Below are 14,910 nucleotides of genomic sequence, written 5' to 3'. Positions count from 1 at the left end.
GTCCAATTAGCTAATAGAAACAATTATCTTGCTGGAAGGGTAGTTTTTCAGTTAATTAATTTAATTAATTTCCATATTTTGTGGCATATTTTTAAAAACTGTGCATATACAATAATACGCAAGAACATAGATGATATGAGGTCCATTTGGGAATAAGAATGACGTTTTTTGTCAATATATTACACATTTTCAACTTAAGTAATTTAATCACAAAACTTTTGTTTTTGACTGTTCTGAGAATAAATTGTTCTTAACCGTACGTACAAGTATAGTTAATCGCACGAGTTGGAGTGCGTTTATAACTATAAAGGCCACAGTTTTTGTCAGCATCTTGTAAACGCACTCGGCCTTCGGCCTCGTGCGTTTACAAGATGCTGTCAAAAACTGTGGCCTTATAGTTGTAGACGCACGACAACGAGTTGCGATAACGGCTTATACCACGCATCCCCATGCATAAAACGATTAAATTGCAAGAGATTTTTAGTGACTGTTTCGGTTGCGCGTGAGATTGTGCCACTTCAAATATGCATGAGAATGCTCTTTGAGATTCAAATTAGTAAAGCTCATCTGCGTTCATCGAATACGATTGGATGTTAAGTGATATGACCAATAAGCCTTATTTGCTGAATGGTCTTTTCAAATAAACTCCACTCATTGGTCAATATTTTGAATAAATTTGAATTTTCCACGTGTCAAAGCATGGTCTTGCCATTCCAAATGCAGGCAGCGCTCAGTGATGGTCGAATACAGTGACATCTCCGATTCGGAGTACAACGATGACATTGAGAGATTTTGCTCTCAATACGACGAAAAAGAAGATTTTAAGTTAACAAAACAACAAGAACGTCAACGTTTCGGTTTACCTGTAGACAATGAACAGATAGCTGCCATTCAGAATTCGCGAGTGCCAAAAAACACGCGTAGATGTACTAACTGGGGAGTGTCTGTGTAGGATGAATGGGGCCGAGCCAGAAATGAACGAGTCGAGAAACACGGGGAAAGCAGTAGTGACGTGTTCACATTTGTTCCCAGATTATGCAGCGAACTTGGTGTACGTGAACTTTCATTTTGGTTGTGTCGCTTTGTTGTCGAGGCTCGTCGACAAGACGGAACAGAATATCCATCTAATAGCCTGCGTGTGCTTTGTAGCGCAATTCAGAGATATTTACGTGACGAATGCAAAAAAGTTGACTTGTGCTTTATGGATACACATGCTCGGGAATTTATGGAATTCCATCACACCCTGGACGGTGTAATGAAGAGTATAGACAGACGGGGAATAGGTGTTATTAAACGTCAAGCTGAACCATACACAGATGATGAAAACAAATTGTGGGATAAGGTTTTTTCCATAGAGTCTGCTACAAATTTGAGTTATGCGGTCTACTTTTATGTGTGTAAAGTGTTCGCTCTCCGAGCAGTCGACGAACATAGTAACCTTACAGCCGAACAGTTCGTACAAGGATCAGACAATCAAGCTGACTATATTTTTGAATTTAATGGTAGACCGTGTAAAAATAATCAAGGAGGACTGTATTACTCGCGGAAAATTCCGTATAGACATGTGCGCCAATACGGCGATCCTTCCAACACGCGTTGAGTTGTTCAGTTATTGAAACGTTATTTGCAATGTATTCCACCGAAAGGTCCCTTCTACCGACGTCCACTGACGTCCAGCGGAGGGCTCAAATTTTCTAAACAGAAGATTGGAGTAAATACTTTACGACAATATCCAAAAAGAATGTGTGATCTGGCTGGAATAGATGGGTATCATACTGGACACTCGGGTAAGGTAAGTTTGTCACAAGTGATTCTGGGGTGGGTGGGATCTTGGGATGGGTTCAAATGTGTTTGAATTTTGCCGATTGAAAACAAATATTGTACATTGTGAAAACGTATTTCAAACGCGATGCAAATAAATGTCGGTATATTTACTTCTCGAATCATTCTTTTCATACTTTTAGGTTACTGCGGCGACTTCGTTGTATGAAAAAGGCTTTGATGAGCAACTAATCAAAGAACGCACTGGTCACAGATCGGATGATGGGTTGAGAACATATAAACGAACAAATAACTCTCTTCAGAAAATCGTATCTGATGCTCTCCAGCCTCCACTACCGAAAGCAAGTACTTCAGCCATCGTAATTGACGATTCCGATTCCATACACAAGCCTAAGGTTGAAAGATATGAACAGCCACCGCCTGAACCAGTGACTGCTACATCACATGCAGAATTCAGAGAAATGTGTCGTTCAAATGATTGTTGTTCTAAACAAATTAAAATTAAGATCCAGGACGGAAACAAATGTGTCAATATTGAATTGTAGTGTTGTAGTACTTTTTTCCCATTAGTGCGATTTGCACCCTCATTGTGATTTGTGTGATTAAATGCATATACTTTGTTTAATTTGTAATGCAAATTGTAAACGGTAACGCTTTGATTGATATGCAAATTGTAAACTGTTACACTTCTATTGATATGGTAATTATAAACGCTACACTTTTGATACAAAGTGTAGCATTTACACTTTGCATATGAATGAAAGTGTGACCGTTTACACTTTGCATATTTGCGAATGCGTTGCTTTTTACAATTTACATATAAATTCACCCTGTTTGCAAGAATAAATCGTTGGCGAGAACAATGATGCACGTGACCAAAAGTGGTATAAATAAAACATATCCCTTATAATTAACCAAGGCGTCAATGCTAACTAAAGGAAGTTATAAAAACATCAAAAAAAACCGAAAAACGATGAATACAAAATTAAAATTAAAAAAATAGGGCCTTATACCGAGATATTAGAATTGTAATCAGATTGTAGTTAACTCAAATGAACACTTTGTATTTGAGTGCTGTTTGTGTGGACATGTATCAAGTTTGAGCTGACACACATCAAATAATTGTATGTATATTAGTAAAGTATGTTTTCCATCATGTTTGATCTCACCCTAACAGCTAATTCAAATAGATTTTAATAGTTTATAATATTCTATACAGTTCAGTTACCTGACATAAATAATTATTGTGTTGGAAATGTAGTTTAAATAATTAATGCAACTAATTAACCTCAGCAATTCGCATAATAGGCTATTAATTACAACACAGAGCATTCTAGATCTTGAAATTAATCAAATAAAATTAATAGTTGCAAATTAATCATGTTTAAATATTGTTTGCACCATAATATTCACAAATGTAAAGTTAACATATTGCGAAATGCAATTCTATACAAAAATGCTGCGATATCCATTATGGCGCCAGGATTGAATCCTCGTGAAAATTAGAAAATAAGTATACGTTATTGGTCTCAAATGTTTGTCTAATTTGCAAATAAACAAATATGACATGTGTTCTATTTAAATCCAGAATTAGTTGTGAGGACACGTATGCTCATTTTTTTCATACGACAATCACATTATAAATTCAAACATGTTTTATTCCTGCAGAAGATCTGCGATGTAAATATAATGATGGGTTTAGAAACGAAATTAAACAGTATTAATTTTTATAAAAAATTTGATCCCAAAACTGGGATTTATTACCAAACGCTTCAGCGTGGTATTAAGAGTTTGTTTTCAGGGGTGGGTGATACCAAGGTGGGAAATGGATGCACATATGGGGTGAATTCCTTGAATTGCAATATAGAGGGTTCAGGCTGAAATACAATATATAGTGTTTTCATGTTTCGTCTGATATTTCTTTGGTATTCTACTGCTGTAAGTAATGCACGATTTGTTCCGAAATTAAGTATATTGTGTGTATTCCAGAGTTATTCGTTTTTTGCTGAAAACATCCCTATTTTTTAGTGGCAGAGTCGAATAGTCTCACTCCCACTGGGAAATCTGCATTGTTGCTTGAATGTGAGCTAATTAAACACATTTTCCAGACCGGCGAAAGAGTATGCAACAGCCAATTTTAACAGCCTGTCACATGATTTTACTCTGAATGTCAACATGAAAAGAGGCTAGTCCATTTTACGCAGGAGTAATTGGGAGTAGAATATGTGAGGAATAGTATCAACAGAGATGTGTATAGTGAAAAGTAATATCTATCTTTCATTTGCATCTCTGAGCATTTCTGTTTTAGTATATTGGTTTGAAAATGTTGAACTTGCATGATTTGCAATGTGTTTTTTTTTACTGGGACTCCCCTATTGATCGAATCCCGGGTTTGAACGAGAACGGCACACCACGTGATTCGTTTGAATACAATGCTAATGGCAAACATGCCGTGTTACTGCGGTACTCCACTGACGGGATGACTTACTAGTACTGCATGCTACAACTTCGTTTATGATGTTGCTTGTTAGCCATGGATTAAATGAATCTTGATTACCAGTCAAATGTTGCTCATTTGACGTTGGTAATCTTTATTTGGAACTGAGTAACTTCCTGGTACTTCGTACTATGATAAAAATCAGTCAACATACATCAAGTTCACTCAATCGTAGTACTCCATGTGATGTACGCCTAATATGCCCAAAATGTTGCTGAACGATTTGAACTGAATAAAAATAGCAGACGAAAATTTGTTTACAAAATAAAAATACTTCGGTTGTCAATGAAAACCGGTAAAAAACAAGCAATATGTTTTCGGCTGTTATCATGGAAGGACATGAACGTGAAGCTAACGTCTGTTTATAACTAAAACCGGGCACCTTATACGAGGTTCGCAAAATAACATGGCAGTCATTAGAAGTCACTTTATTTTATTGTTAGGACGTATTCAGCCGTTAAATGTATTATTTCCAACCGTTTTGCGATAGTATTTTCTAAATTGGAGGCAGCATTTACATTTTATTCAAAGTTCAAAGCTGCGTTGGGATTCCGTTGACAGTGGTAACAATGTCGGCGCCGGTGATCTCTTACCAGTGCGCAACGTAGCCAAAATAAAAGGCATGATCATTTGGGCACTGCTATTACTAAGACTGGTAGGAGGCAATAAATTTGGCGAAAAAACAGATTTTGGCTGTTGCCATGGTAGCGGCGGGTCAGGATTGTTTTTCTAATTAGTGATGGCACGACCTGCCTGTCAAGTATGAACAAAATCAGCCAAGCCAAAAAAAATCACAGAAGAGTTAAAAAGCCATTCCTGCTGAACAGTTACTCTAACTTCGGGGTCAACTTTCTCATTAATGAAAAAAGATATCAAAAATTCAAATAGTAACTTTTTGCCCACACTCTAGCCGAGTACAATGAGCTATCTATGTCTGAGGTGTTGTATCACAGGGAGTTGGACAAACTTATGTATTTTATTAAATTATTGAATAATAAAATGTTATATAACTTTTCTTTTACCCCCCTCCCTTCCTGGTATCTATTTCAAGTATTTTTGTCAGGTTCAAATCGTTCACCAGCATTTTTGGCATGTTAGATGTACATCACATAGAATACTAGGATTGGGAGAACTTAATGTTTGTTGACCACCTGGAAACTGAGTTTTATAAATCTTGAAGGGCTCTCGGAAGATCCACCCGCTGCCTGGACCCGAAGTAAAATCTCCGATTAATATGGAGCCGCAACCATCAACATCGATATACCATGAGGTTTCTGCTGGCGACGTTGTGGCGTTACTCAGTTCCAAATAAAGATTACCAACGCCAAATTAGCAAAATTTAACCGGTAACCAAAACTCAGCCTATCCACGACCAGCCAGCAACATCACAAACGAGGTTGTAGTGTGCAGCTCACGAGTCAGCGACGACCGATTTCAACGAAAGTCATTCCGTCAGTGGAGTACCGCAGTTGCACGGCATGTTTGCCAATGCACAGATCTGTGGAGGAACTTTTAACTTCAACATCAACCGTGTATCGTAGTCGCCCAGTTTAAGTTCTGGTTCTGTCGTGGTCCCAACTAAAGGGCGACAGTCGTCGTGCTGCGTCCTGTTCGATATGGGACTCATAGCGACGTATACAACGCGTGTAAAATACATTGTTTATTTACATGATATTCGAACACGCGCTGCGCTACGACCACCGCGCTACGTTACTCAGTTCCAAATAAAGATTACCAACGCCAAATTAGCAAAATTTAACCGGTAACCAAGACTCAGCCTATCCACGACCAGCCAGCAACATCACAAACGAGGTTGTAGTGTGCAGCTCACGAGTCAGCGACGACCGATTTCAACGAAAGTCATTCCGTCAGTGGAGTACCGCAGTTGCACGGCATGTTTGCCAATGCACAGATCTGTGGAGGAACTTTTAACTTCAACATCAACCGTGTATCGTAGTCGCCCAGTTTAAGTTCTGGTTCTGTCGTGGTCCCAACTAAAGGGCGACAGTCGTCGTGCTGCGTCCTGTTCGATATGGGACTCATAGCGACGTATACAACGCGTGTAAAATACATTGTTTATTTACATGATATTCGAACACGCGCTGCGCTACGACCACCGCGCTTAAACATCCACGAGTTATTTATTCGGCCAATGACTCAAATTAGACGTCTGATTATTTTATTTTCACACGTACAGCGACACGCGTTCTACACTGACAAGCGTTGCTAGGTCGCAGCACTGTCTTGGAGCATATTAATGGGCAATTGGGTTCCCCGATCTAAATTTCTATCCCGGTTTGTTGCACGTTCTTTTTTTAATATGAAATAATCAAATATGGGACATATGTATAATAACAGAACCCCACACCCTCCCCGTGGCTTCGCTCGTGAAAGTACGGCAGCAGGATACACCGCATCACTCGTGAAAATAACTTCCATACGCAATGAAAGCCACGGGGAGGGTATCTGTCATAATACTTCATTATCATTGGGAATGAACACATTACACCCGACCCTACCACTCCATATACAATGTAAACTACACCCCAAAACATCCTTTCACCCACAGTTACTGCCGTGTTTCACCAGTGTATTCTATTTGACGTCAGGAGAAATTGAAATAAACAAATTAATTATAATTTCAGCCTCTAGTTGACCACTGATTAAACAAGTACTAGTAACCTGTAGCATGCTGTGTGGGTAATATTTTTATATTGACTTTTGTTGCATTTGCAGCAAATAGCTACCAAACAATGAGAAATCTATAGGATTGAATATACCCCACAGCTGGCTTCACATGCATTGTTCATAGTTCATATGGTGCTTACACCAAGATTTAATTACAGCACCTAGGCGGTATGTGGTTACAGCTTCATGTTCCGAGTAATCGTAGGAAATTGACATTACAATAGAAAATAAAAGACTGGCACTCCAATGCAATTAAATGTAATTAATCCTCGGATTGAAACATAGACTTTGAAGTCAATGGTTCGAGTTGGCATAGAGACGAGGTAGTTTATTTAAGCAGTGCTGAACTAGAAGCTGAAATTATAATTAAATTCGTTGTCATATAATTTGTTTATTTCAATTTCTCCTGAAGTCAAATAGAATACATCGGTGAATGGATGTTTTGGGGGACGGTTTAGTTTAGACTGTGTATGGAATGGTAGGGTTGGGTGTCATATAATTTGTTCATTTCCAACTCTCATGAAGTCACATAGAATTTCACTTAATTATTTTCGTTTTCAAGCATTGCGTGTGAATTCAATTTTCACTGCGCTGTCAAGTCTCAATGGGGTATGTGGGAAATGGCATTTTCCTTGGAATTTATTTTAGCGGAAAAATGTTTACAGTGAAAATGAAGTATTTCACATTATTACATATGTACTGCAGTTTATTTTGATTCGTCCCTGAAATCAAAATCGGTATTTCCACACCATATATGCAAATGAGGTCTTGGAGCAACAAATTAGTCTTTTCAAGAGTAGCGTTTTTCGAAACATAGCAGAAATAAACTATATTTAGAAGTACGATATTTTACGCTTGGGAACATGGATATGCTTGCCGAGTGAAATAAAATTTGAACAACAGTAATGATACTCATTTATTATTTAGTCATTTATTTTGACTAAAACTAATTTGCATATCACCCATGCAATAATGTTTTCTGTATTTTCACGGTCGATATGCAAATGAACATGGTATTGGCGATCCGCTCCACTGGGATTGCTCTTACAGCCAAAACAAAGTCAGCTTGGACGTTCAGTTGCGAGACGTAACAACAAAAACGCAGCCATTGATACATTTTGAAAATGAAAATACAAAATAAGCGCAATCAGAGGAGCCGACCACGCGCGTTGTTAATAAATAGAACGCGTTGTGACACAGTCTCACCAGCCTCTTTCACTGACGCAATGTAATTATGCTAGTTCCCAACGCACTTATATTTAAAACATTGACACAAACACCACAAGAAAAATGTAAATCAAGCTTGTAATTACAAGTAACTCAACTCGAACGCAATATTCATCACTGTAAAAGTGGATAAATTCGAACCAGCCAGCTCATGATCGGACACGTCCCGTCGTCTTCGTTGATAACTCGACAATTCACCATAATCGTGGTGGTGAACTGCTTAGCTGATTTTTAAAAGATGGACATTCAATTCATATTCATCCCAACTTATTATTTGAATATTCTTTCGGAAATTTGAGACATTGTTAAAAAATCCTGTACAGAGTTATGTCTGATGTAAACTAATAATACGCAATTATCCGGGCAGTACTAGAAATTATTGCTGATACTAACAAAATGTTGTATTGGGAAGTTGGATACTTGAACGTGTAGTCCCGTGTGTGCATTTGCGTGAGTGAAAGATGCAGGTGAGATTGCACGTCGCAACGTGTTCTATTTATTTCCAACGCGCGTGGTCGGCGCCTTTGATTGCGTTTATTTTGTTCTTTCATACTCGAAATCTATCGCTGGCACCGTTTATTTTGTCATGTCTCACAACTGAACGTCCAAGCTGACTTTGTTTTGGCTGTACAATCACTTTTGGGTGTCTTGGCTTGGCCGATTTCGCTCAAACTTAGCAGGTAGGTTACACACTTCTCACTAAAAGTATCTCCTGCTACAAATTTAGGATACAACACCCCAGACATAGCTCATTTTACTTAGCTTGAGTGTGGGCACAAAGTTACTTTTTGTAAAATCCGAAAACAAATTCTGACCACCGTTTCAATGGCAACATCCAAAAACTGATTCGTTTAATACCTTCACGCCAAATGTATCACACCTTACATTTCTATAATTAAAAAAGCACGGGCGTAGCTCATTCTACTCAGCTTGATTGTGGGCAACAATTTACTGTTTTTTATGTATATTTTCATTACTGAGAATATAACTTTCCACCAGCAACAGCTTCTAACTCCTCTTGGCTAATTTTGTTCACACATGACAGACAGGTTTTACCGTCACTAATTGGAAAAACAACCCTGGCCCAACAGCCAGAAACTGTTTTTTTTTAATACTTTCGCGCCAACTTTATTACCTCCTACCAGTCTTTTGATAGCAGTGTTTAAATGATTATGCCTTTTATTTTGGCTACGTTGCACACCGGCGCCGACGGACATTGTTACACTGTATCAACGTAATCTCAACGCAACTTTGAACTTTAAATAAAATGTAAATACTGCCTCCAATCTAGAAAATACTATCGCAAAATGGTTGGAAATAATACATTTAATGGCAGAATACGTCCTAGCAATAAAATTAAGTGACTTCTAAAGACTGAATGTATTTTGCGAACTTAATATACGGTGCCCGGTTTTAGTTTTAGTTAGTTATAGCTTCACGTTCATGTCCTACCATCGCCAACCAGCCTACCGGCTTGTTTTCATTGGCAACGGACTAGTTTTATTTTATATACAAATTTTCGTCTGCTATTTTTACCCAGTTCAAATCGTTGAGCAACATTTTTGGCATATTGAATGTACATCACATGGAATACTACGATTGAGAAAACTTGGTGTATGTTGAGTTTTATAAACCCTGGAGGGCTCTCGGAAGACCCCCCCCCCACCGCCGCAGTAAAATTAGCGATTGCCATGGAGACACAACCATCAAGATCAAAGTACCAGGAGGTTGCTGCTGGCGACGTTGCGACGTTACCCAGTTCCAAATAAAGATTACCAACGCCAAATGAACAACATTTTAACCGGTAATCCAGATTCATTCAATCCACGGCTAACAAGTTACATCACAAGCGAAGTTGTAGCGTGCAGCTCAGCGACGAACGCTGTCGACGAAAGTCATCCCGTCAGTGGAGTACCGCAGTAGCATGGCATGTTTGCCAATGCAAAATTATGTGGAGAAACTTTTAACTTCAACATAAATTTGTGTCAACCCTTCACTATTGTATTCAAACGAATCACGTGGTGTGCCGTTCTTCTTCAAACCCGGCATTCAATCAATAGGGGAGTTTTAGTTTAAAAAACACATCGCAAATCATGCAAATTCAACATTTTCAAACCAGTATACTAAAACAGAAATGCTCAGTGATGGAAGAGAAGGATAGGTATTAATTTTCAGTATACGGATCTCTGTTGATACTATTCCTCACATATTCTACTCCCAATTATTCCTGCGTAAAATGGACTAGCATCTTTTCATGTTGACATTCAGAGTAAAATCATGTGACAGGCTGTTAACATTGGCTGTTGCATACACTTTCGCCGGTCTGGAAAATGTGTTTAATTAGCTCTCATTCAAGCAACAATGCAGATTTCCCAGTTGGAGTGAAACTATTCGACTCTGCCATTAAAAAATAGGGGTATTTTGAGCAAAAAACGAATAAACCTGGAGTGCACACAACACACTGAATTTCGGAACAAATCTTGCATTATTTACAGCAGCAGAATACCACAGAAATATCAGACGAAACATGGAAACACTATATATTGTATTTCGGCCTGAACCCTCTCTATTGCATTTCCAGAAATTACACCCATATGTGCATCCATTTTCAACATTGGTATCATCCAACCCTGAAAACAAATTCTTAATACCACGCTGAAGCGTTTGGTAATAAACTACTTCGTCTTTATGTCAACTTGCAGTTATTCGTTGCCTACATCAGTGACTTCAAAATATATGTTTCAATCCCAAGAATTTCACTCGCTGTTAATTGCATGGGAGTGCCAGTCTTTAATGAATTTCTATTGTCATGTCAATTTCTTGCGATTACTCGGAACATTAAGCTGTAACCACATACCGCCTAGGTGCTGTAATTAAATCCTGGTGTAAGCACCATATGAACTATGAACACTGCATGTGAAGCCAGCTGTGGGGTATATTCAATCCTATAGATTTCTCATTGTTTGGTAACTATTTGCTGCAAGTGCAACAAAAATCAATATAAAAAATATTACCCACACAGTATTCTACAGGTTACTTGTATTCTTAAGTAGTACATATGCGCTTCTACCCGAACCTGTATCTCGGACACGCCCTCACCGATCACGTTCAAAATACACACATTCGTGACACATATAGGGATACATATACACGTGCATTTATTCTGTGATCCAATGATAGTGCCACATCCCGCATATGTCTGGACCAATTAGATGTGTCACACATAATGTGATAAATATGCACTCGATTCGTTATTCAAAACAAAACATGGCCGAATGACAGCCGTCTCTGTGCTGAAAACTCATAAAAATCATGCGTTTCTGTGGATTTCATTTACATCATGAACCCTCAATGCAGGGCAATTTGTTTCACAAATGGGACTGCAAAATCCACTTTTAAACATCATATCACACATATTCACATACAATTGTTTCAAGCGCCAATTCAAAAAAGCCGACTGGTGACACTTTTACTGCTAGATATTCATAAGAATTAAGCAATGAGATCTCAGTTATACATAACCATAACCATATTTTGTTTCAATTTTGCAATTGTCTTCATTGAACCTTGATGCACGTAGCTTTCAACGAAAAACAAAATGGCCGACTGATGGACATTATCTTTTAACGAATGCTGTTCTTTGCCATATCTTAAGTCTATATAATTTCACTGAAAACTTTGTACATATATTCATCATCAGAGGACTTGAAACTAATATGTAAAAGAAAAATACATGTTTAAAAGTGTCCTCATATGTTATCTAGAGCCACTCTGACCCTGATTTGATTAAAATTCCAAACATATACCATGTATGTGTAAGAGTAGGGTACTCGGGTATTTAGCAACAATACCAACCCCAGTGTAATTATAACACTATATCCACTAGATAACGACTGTTTGCTGATCGGACTGAATGATCGTGGGGACTAATACGCGTTGGTGTTGCTCAACACAATATATAAATAGTTAAATTAATAAAGACACTACTATGCAAAACATATGTCTCATAGATGTATTATTGGAATGCACTATCATAGTATATACATGTAGTACACATTGGTAGATAAGAATAGAAGATACATAACACACGGGTCAGAAATACAATTTACACCATAGTGGTACTATAGTGATAGATGCAGTTCAATATACACACGATTCAACTATAATGTCCTATTTACTGGATTGTCCCACATGGGCCCGGGCAATGTAGATGACTACAGGAAGCCAGTAGACAGTAGGTTTGATGCATTCAGAGAATTCCTTGGAGATAAGGCAGCAGCCAGATACAGGAAGTGAGACGAACAATGAAATTCAGCAAAACGGTTCAATATTAATAATGTCAGAACATCAGGTACAAGAATAAACACTTCAACGTAGAATTCAGATAACAACAACAAGAAATGTCACGAATTTCCTTCACAACGCAGATTTACTCATTTGCATAATGCACATGGGGAGACCAATCTCTAAGACGATATTGTCATATCACGGCTATTTGTCAACAGGACTGTCAATAATGGCTCAGATACTGCTGCTGGCACTAAGAGTTCACAATCTGTACGATATCGTCATACACACACCCTTTAGGCAATGCTAACGCGATCCCGAACGTTTCACGGCACCAACACAGCAACCAGCATAGGTAATAGTAGTTTATAAATAAATACGTTATCACACTTGCTTCTATGCTATCGATAAAGAGCCATTGCTCGAAACGTCTAGCTATTTTTAATAGTTATTTAGGACTACGATTACCAAATATTATCTTCAATATATCAACCAGCATAGGTGGCAGCCATCTTGTACACGGTAAACACACTATTGACTTATGAGGGCGCTTTTGCACACAAACTGTGAGGGCGCACTAACACAAAATACATATATCCTACATATGCCTTACACCAAATATAATGACTCGTTCAGGCATCTGTGTCTGGATTTTGTTTAAATGTGGCACATTACTAAAATATTTTCTAGTTGTGTTTGTGATGTAGTGGGAAGGCTGTGATGACATATTTGAATAAAGAGTCCTCTGTTTGTTATCTCATTCAAAACTACCATTTACCATAGATTTAAAAAACATATAATAAATTTAAACACTAACAAATACAATGTTTTCAGGTGTTGAATCTACCAGATATATGAGGTTATTACGAGGATACCTCAAAGTATGCACGAAGACAGTACAGCGGGAGTATCGATGTACATGTATAATAATACAGATGTATAAACATTAATGCGAATAACTGTACTAGGGATTTCAACTTACATTGCACACAGAAAATAGAATTTTCCTTTGTCTCCGAAAGTAGATGCGTTTTTTTAGGTCTGCAAAATACGGTCAAGTAAATAACACCGAATAAACATGACTATGTCAAAGTACTGCGTGTTTGACTCCATCCGACGCTCGCGAAAACAAGTAATAGTTTTATTGCGATTTCCCCGCCCGTTATTATGGATGCAGCTATGGAAATGCATATGTTTTCTAAAAGCTGAGATATAGAATAATATGGTCTTGTATTTTTTGGTAATATTTACTCTGGGGCATTAAGGGCATTCCTTCGAATCTCTTCAGAATATGGTAATTACGCGTGATTGTCCGTTTCTCGTTGCTCGATTTGTTCACTGTTACTTGCTTAATAAGATAACTATTTTTGCAACTCGATCTCGGAATTGTTATGTGCCTCGTAGTTTTGAAGACATGATCCGTTGAACTTTATTGACTAAATTACACGATTACAACCATAATCTTGTGACCAGAACTCAATGGCTCAGTTATATATATGGTGTAATTTATGCTTCGTTAATTAGTTTCCGTAAAAAAAACATGACAAGTTTCCTCTGTATTTGGCTGTGGATAATCAGATAATTAATCATCAAATATGTTCATTTCGTCTATACTCCACGCATATACAAATATCTGATCTACGAAGTCTGTTTCGACATGAACAATTGGTAGAATATTTCCTAGAAAGTGACAAACTCGCCGAAAGTGCATGCTAACATGAACAAGATGTCGTCTCGCACAACTAATTTATTTTAGTCCCTTTGTTATGTTAAACAGCTTCTATGGTACAATCGAGTTCTCTAAAGACGGATAGGACCATTGTCTCGGTAAGGAATTGTCACATCCGGGAAACAAATCTTCGTAAACTCTGTAGTTGCAGTTCATTGTTTAATTAAACAGCATGACATATTATGAGTGGGTAACACGTGTTTCATTTGTGTAAACATAGGAAAGCAGAATATTGCAAAAGGGTAACTAAACTTTATTTCAAAATAGGTCATCATAGCGGGATTCCAAAAAAAAAACAGTTCAGATATTGTGAAGCGTTCGAAATCTTTCTCTCGGGGAAGCATTTTGGTGGTGAAGAATGACAAAATTACAGGATCAGAACATTAATCATGTATGCCCTTGAAAACGGTGTCTGCAAGCCGTATAAAAATAGCCGTTCGTAAAAACTAATTTGAAGCCCAAAAGTATACTGATTCTGATGTGCAAGTTTATAGTATGATTCAAAAAATGATCCAACGTCCAATCATTTAATGTTGAACTTTGGCGGTGTTTCAATCACCGTTGTATTTAGAGCTTGATCGACTAATGACGGCAGCTCAATAATAACGATCTCATACATATCCGATATAGGTACTGTAAGAGAAATATTTGGGTATTTCAGGGACTGTCTCTCACAAGTTATATCACCCTGTAACAAACT

The 14,910-nt window shown here is 37.8% G+C and overlaps 1 pseudogene; it reads left to right on the top strand.

The window, feature by feature from the left end:
• Positions 1-1,201: 1,201 nt before the first annotated feature.
• Positions 1,202-2,327, top strand: LOC146735047 (uncharacterized; annotated as a pseudogene).
• Positions 2,328-14,910: the final 12,583 nt, after the last annotated feature.

Source organism: Saccoglossus kowalevskii, chromosome 13, assembly GCF_978046115.1.
Source record: "Saccoglossus kowalevskii chromosome 13, keSacKowa6.1, whole genome shotgun sequence".
In the NCBI taxonomy this organism is placed as follows: Eukaryota; Metazoa; Hemichordata; class Enteropneusta; family Harrimaniidae; genus Saccoglossus; species Saccoglossus kowalevskii.
The sequence above is the reverse complement of the archived record's forward strand: the minus strand, read 5'-3'. Positions and strand labels throughout refer to the sequence as shown.